The sequence below is a fragment of the Megascapheus bottae genome, chromosome 10 (assembly GCF_031878675.1).
Source record: "Megascapheus bottae isolate mThoBot1 chromosome 10, mThoBot2.hap1, whole genome shotgun sequence".
Classification (NCBI taxonomy): domain Eukaryota; kingdom Metazoa; phylum Chordata; class Mammalia; order Rodentia; family Geomyidae; genus Megascapheus; species Megascapheus bottae.
This window is the reverse complement of record NC_143518.1, coordinates 10721782-10728980: the sequence shown is the minus strand read 5'-3', so window position 1 is coordinate 10728980 and position 7199 is coordinate 10721782. Positions and strand designations below refer to the sequence as shown.

The window sequence follows — 7199 nt, the reverse complement described above, 5'->3', positions numbered from 1 at the left end:
TTGGGAGTGGTCCATCTTGAATGCCAGAGAAGTACGTGTCAAAATACATGGAAATTTAGAGACCACTTTTGGAATACAACCATGACTAAAGTTTTCAAAGGAGCCTTTTCTCTCCCACAAATCCATCTTAACAAAAAATGTATTCAAGGGCTAAATTGGAATTAGATTAGTTAACCATGAATGAACTCAACATTCAGAGTATTTAGGTTCCATGTCCCATCTGGCCCAGAACAATTCCACTGAGTATAAAGAACAGATACAGCATTAAGTGTTAATGCCTGAGCTGCAGAGAGTTCTGGCTTCAACTGACAGAGCTTCTTCCAGAGGAGGCTATAAGGCATCAAGAGTGAGAATATACCAACTATATGACAGATATTATGTAGAGTATGTAGAAAGAGGCAAATACTGCTTCAGTATTGTCCCAAGGCTTACATTCCTTCTTCAAATAAAAATCTCATTGAGAAGTCCAACTATGGAATAATGTTATAAAAATAGAAGCTGAATTCAAATAAGGGTTCTTTGTTAAGGATATACTGGCTTAGAATAATTCATTTGTCTTTGATTTCATAATTCTTATGTGTCTTAAAATAATGCCTTTCTTTTTACAAAAAGGAAACTCTAGGGCCAGGAGTTTGGCCTAGTGGTTGAGTGCTTGCCTAGCATGCACTAAGACCCAGGTTTGATTCCTCGGTACCACGTGCATAGAAAAAAGGTGGAAGTGGCGCTGAGGCTCAAATGGTAGAGCTCTAGCCTTGAGAAAGTCCAAAGACAGGGCTCAGGCCCTGAGCTCAAGCCCAGGACTGGCAAAAAAAAAAAAAAAAAAAAAAACAAACAAAAAAAAAAACTCTAAATAACAAATGTATTTCAAATGAAAGACTATTCTGAAATTAAATTTTTGAAAGGAAGTTTTAATGAAGATGTAGTATCTCTTATGTACTTTTTTCTACTAACAGGGCTACAGTCTTCGATAAGTTTACCTGCGCCTGCTGCAGCCTCTGCCGTCTCAGATTTCTAATTCTAAAAGACTTTATGTTTCAGTGAATTTCAGCTTCCCAAGAGCATTTACTACATTTCAAATATCTCAATAAGTATAATAAACACTCTTTAAAACTCTTTAAAGAACACAAAAAAGGGCAATTTCTAAGCAGCACTTACAAACTTAAAGTTCATAAAGAAATCAACAACTGGAAAACTTGCAGGAGAGACAACATTGTGAACCGGTTTTGAAAATATGACAAAAATAAACAAATGATTATGGATAAACTTTCTTATGGTAATTAATAGGCAAGGAAAAACAATCATTTCCAAGAATGAAACCAGAAACCTCAGGGAAAGACCTGGAGTTTGTAATCTACAACATGTTTGCTAGAAAAATTCATATGATAAACATTATTTCAGCCTGCAGCAGCCCTGCAGGCTACAAGAACTGCTTTGCTGTACTGGAGACCAAATACATGTGCAACAAGTTACCTTAAAAATAATCAAAGTTCCCAGGTAAGAAAGGCTACTTCCAGATTTGTTTCTTAAAATTGTTTTTTAAGCTAACACTACCAGAAAGAATAAATTATGAAGGGAAGAAATAGAAGGCCCTGTCTGTTGCTGTATCACTAGTTAGATTCTCCTCATGTCCCACACTGTGACTCATATCCCAGCAAGGCCAAGTTCTAGCACACTGTCACCTTCATGTGTCACCCACAACCAAGAGCGATACATGTAAAGTGCAGCTGACTCACACAGCCTGCCTAGACAATGTTTAAGGAAACACACAATCGTGGGAGCCCTCAGCCTTTCAAGTTTCCTAAACAAATTGTTCTCCTTACAGATAAAGCACACAAAGATAGAGCTATGCTCAACTTCTAAGAGCCGCTAATATAAATAATTCTTGTATTTATCTTTATTCAGAAAACATAAATGGTGGCAGCCCTGTGCTAAATTCAACAATTCTGTAACAAGGACTGGAAGTCTAAGCTACACAACTCAGATATATTGACCTTGAACCAAAACTCCCATTTGTCCCCCTCCCCCTGTCATTCCTACACTGTTCAGAAGGAAAAGCTCTTCTATTCCCTCCTCTGCCCCATGGCAAAATGTTTGCAGAAAGACCTATTTAGATTAACCTAGGAGAACAAAGTATTTAAGTTATCTTGACTATTGATGCTAAAGTCTCTCTTTCAAAACTATTTAAAGCCAACAGACATGCTTCATTTCCTAAATGTAGAAAGGGTAGAACAACTGATTTCCACTGAGTATCTAACATAGAAACAGATAGTACATTTCCAGGTAACAACTTACTAAACAGTTCTTAATAATAAAGAGGCATGGGGATAAATTGTGTCTAGAAAAGTGTTTAGGTTTGCTTAGCTAGCCAAGTCCAACAAAGTTGGTCTTAATTATTCTTACAGTAGACTAGCCAGTCAGTGGTAGAATGTGATACAAATGCAGTATATTTTTCATAGTTCTGATGTTTGGGATACCCAATATTGATATGCCTAGTTAGGGCTCTATTATGCCTTGAAGACAGCTTCCTTCTCAAAGGATCCTCACATGGTAGGAAGAAGAAGGGCAGAAAAGGGATCTGATCTTTCCTCTTCAGGGAAAGGGACTAATCTCATGATGGGGCAATCACTCTTCTGGACATCCCTTATTGAAATAAGTGAATCTTGTTAGAGTAGATATTCTATTTATAGATAGTAATAACTTTTAATACCTGGTACCTTAGGCAACTGTTTCTTCCATGGTCACTGGGATAAGTCTTTTCAATTTTTAGTCCTCTGTTTTTTTCTTTTGCCAGTCCTGGGCACTAAACTCAGGGCCTGAGCACTGTCCTTGGGTTTTCCTCAAGGTTAGTGCTCTACCACTTGAGCCACAGCACCAGTTCTGAATTTTGTATGTATGTAGTACCAAGGAATCAAACCTGGGTCTTCGTGCATGCTAGGTAAGTACCCTACCACTAGGCCAAACTCGGGCCCCAATTTTTAGTCCTTTAGAGGAAGGTCAAGGACAATTAAAATTTAATCATTGTCCATAAAACTAAACTAACACTACAAAGCTATAAATGCAAAGCATGGAAATAACAATGCTGTTATTAGAATCAGTCCTTTTACTATAAACAACTACAAAAAGATTGAAGAAAATGTTTTGGTCAGTTATTTATAAAGGACTGAAAGCTGCCCAGAAAGTAACAAATAACCATCTAAGGAAGGGAAAAGGTAGGGAAGAACCCACAGGAGGAGGAACTTGCAATCTGCTATTTCCTTGAGACCTTTCATACATCCCAACATCTTTAACATTTTCCTGGGTCCTCTGGCCACATATCAAAGTCCATGCAAGAATTCAGACTCTACCAACAACAAACTTCAATCAAAATGCCTCAGACTCAAAGTAACTGATACATGACTGAGAAATCAGCACTGCCTGAAGGGACCCTTGGGTTTTGAGTTACGGTGCTCTTAGCCCTCTCACATAGAAAAAGCAGGTCTCCCTTCCAGGTGGCTTTTCTCCCTGGCTTTAAGCTATTCTGTTTTACAAGACTGGATTTTTCAGATATGATCTGGTTCTCATCCATTCTCCCAGCAAAACGTGGTTAGACTGGACATGGCAGGCTCATGTCTATAATCCCAGCTACTCAAGACTCTGAAATCTGTAGAACCATAGTTCAGACTCAACTCAGGCAACTTGGGTAGAAAAGTCCTTAAAATTCAATTTTTAGCTAACAGCAAAAATGCTGGACCAGAGGCATGGCTCAAATGTTAGTAGACCGCTAATAATCATACCTGTCTTCAAGCCCTCACCACGACTTACCACATAACCCCACAACATAAACACACACACACAAAGTTTCAGATAGATTGCTGCTGTATTCTAGCATCTTAGTTCTTACTTGTACTTTTACCTTTATACACACATACACAAACATACACAGACTTACTTATACTTTCAGCGCTAACAAATTTGATTATGAACCTGAACCCTACTCTTTTCCAGTAGCTGAGAAGTCTTTCTATTTGCTGATAAGATCCCTCCCTCACTTTCAAGGTTGAGGATGGTGCTGTGCATGCCAGTTGCAAGACCAGATTTAAATCTTTGACATGGACATGAGGAACACAACCTTATACTCTTCCCTGTAACAAAGAACTTTAGAAAAGAAACCTTACAAATGTATTCAACTGTAGGCTTTTCTAGACATTTGGCAGTGATAGCATGTATCTATATCTATATCTATATCTATACCTATACCTACATCTAGATATATTATGCTCCCAAAAATATTATTGAAGCAGCCAAAATAGTGACGTGTGAGCTAAGAAGTTATGACAAAGTCCTGTGCTCTAGAACACAGCCATGAGTCCTCACAGCAGTTTCTAAATTGACCCATAGCTTCTAACAGTGTCTTGATGGTGGTGGAACTCTATCATACCAACCACTTTGATGACTTGGAATAACTTATTAAAGCAATACTGTACATGTTTCCTTTCAGGGATTATCAGTGCTGATCATAGAAAAGACACAGATGTGGTGGTACAGGTGATACTAAAACAAATGACTGGTGAATGCTGAAGCCCAGATAAAAAACTAGTAGTTCCATCTGTGACCGGTATGATCCTGAACAAGGGAGTGGACCACTGATATTTCTTAGTTTACTTTTCTGTTTCTACATCCTAAATCAATGATGTTTGTGCTTCTGCGGATTTCACAGTGGAAGTAGATCCTGAGACAAGTAAAGTTTATTTTAGAAGCCACAAGCAACTCCCACAAGGAAATTATGGCTTTAGACAGTACAAGGATACAGTACAATTCCTTAGTGATAGAAATGAAAGGGACAAATGCTTTTTTTTCTAGAATTTGAAGGCGATCAATGCAGGGTTTCCAAAGGTACTCACACTACTAAAGAGATAAGGTTAACACCTCATTCTGCGTGACCCACCAACTAATGCCACTCACACCTTGTGACTGTTCACATTGCATGTTAAGCAAGCAACTTTTCAATGAACTCTCTGGCTACACCACAGACAGACATGTCAGGCAGGCTCCTTGATTCATACGGTTCTCATTATTAGCTCAACCCGAGTTGAATATTTGACTGAAAGAAAAGACCATATCATTACTTTCAGATTTCATTCTATGACTTCACTGGGCTACATCTGCCAGCTTTTGGAAAGCAAGTCCTTATTGGCGCCAGGCTTGGCTTTCTCTCCTATTACTATTACCCCAAATGTTTCAGCTCAAGGAAGTCTCTTCACCATCAAAACAATTTAAACAAAATATGGATTATGATTAAGAGTTATTCATCAATTGACAGGGCATCCCATGCTGGGGCTATTTATAAAATATTCTATAGTTTTTAGCCTCAATAGAAAAATAGAGTACATATTCATAAAAGGATGAGCTACCAAACCAGTTAGAAGTCTGTATGATTTATATAGTCTGTGTTATACTTGAAACCATATTTCTTCCATTGGAAGACTGGCATTCCATTGAATAATACAATCTGCTTTAAATCTATTTTAAGGCTCTGGACAGCACAAAAGACACTGAATAATTTCTATATTCACCTTTGAGTGGTATCTCTTTGCCTAAAGGTAACAGGGAGCTTCAGCACAGATATTCTTGTCAAGAATAGGGCAAAATAATGAACTGTCAGTTAAGAAGTTGTAATAAAAGTCCTGCACTTTAGGATGCAGCAATATTAAATCATTGATTGCAAAGTTAATTTAAAAAACAATATGAATCACCGAATTTCAAACACAGAAAACTGTATAGGCCTGTTAAAAATGTAAAACTGAAGCTAGACACCTATAGCTTGTTCCTGTCATCCTAGCTATGCAGGAAGTGAGATCTCAACTAATCACTAAAAAGTGGAGCTGTACATCATGAGGTGGAGTGCGAGCTTGAGAAAAAGACAAAAGAACAGCACCCAGGCCTTAAGTTCAAGACTCATATTTGACACATACACACACACACACACACACACACACACACACTCACGAACGCACGTACGCACGCACATGCCCCTGAATTTCAGTGTGGTACTTCAATCCCAGCTACTTAGGATGTAGAGATTGGGAGGTTAGAGCTTGAGGTCAAATAGGAAAAAGGTTATGCAGCCCCTATCTCAACACACTAGTCATGAATATATATGCATGTCCCCTAAGCTACATGAGAAGCATTAGTAGGAAATCATTGTCCATGGCTAGCACAGACAAGAAAGATGAGAATTTATCTGAAAATACTAAAGCACCAATGGCTGGAACATGGGCCAAGTGGTACTGAGAGTGCCTAGCAAGTACAAGTTTTAAGTTGAAACCCTAGTACTACCAAAAAGAAGTTGAAACAGCATAAGTATAATAGGAAACTGTTACTGCATCTGCATGCCTCAACAGTGATAATATAATATAGTATATAGTATATAACAGAAAACTATTTGAATGCTCATCAGACAAATACAATTCAAATTCTTCCATGATATAAAAGCATGAGCCTTTTCACCAAGATGATGTGGAATGCGAAGAAGGGAACTCCTGCTCCTCCCAAAGCCAAAGCCAAAGAAAAGGCCAAGAAGGCCAAGAAGATAGTGCTGAAAAGCATCCACAGCCACAAAAAGAAGAAGATATGCACTTCACCCACCTTCCGGTGGCCCAAGATGCTGAGGCTCTGGAGACAGCCCAAAGAGACGAAACAAGCTGGACCACTACGCGTTTATCAAGTTTCCCATAACCACCGAGTCAGTTTGAAGAAGACAGAAGACAACAACACACTTGTGTTCATTGTGGATGTCAAAGCCAACAAGTATCATATCAAACAGGCCATGTAGAAGCTTTATGACATTTGACCTTAGCTTTATGGCTAAGGTCAAAACCCTGATCAAGCCTGATGGAGAGAAGAAGGCATATGTTCAACTGGCTCCTGATTATGATGCCAACAAATTTGGAATCCTCTAAACTGTATCCAGTTGACTAATTATAAATATACCTATTTTTCCCACTAAAAATAGCATAAGAATTCACATTATAGTTGTCCTATACATCTTTGAGAATAAAGACAGCTTTTCACCCTGAAGAGTTATGCACAGTAAAGTTGCCTTAGTCTTTCAGTCATTCGTAGTGTTCTGGAACAGGAAAAATCAGGTTTAATCTTCCATCAAAGGAAATGAAAATGTTTGAGTCCTCTTCAAGTCTTCTCCCTTCAGTTTGTCACTGAAT

The 7199-nt window shown here is 38.3% G+C and overlaps 1 pseudogene; it reads left to right on the top strand.

Moving 5' to 3' along the window:
• The first annotated feature begins 6490 nt into the window (after window positions 1–6490).
• On the top strand, window positions 6491–6811 carry LOC150057586 (large ribosomal subunit protein uL23 pseudogene; annotated as a pseudogene).
• The last annotated feature ends 388 nt before the right edge of the window (window positions 6812–7199 follow it).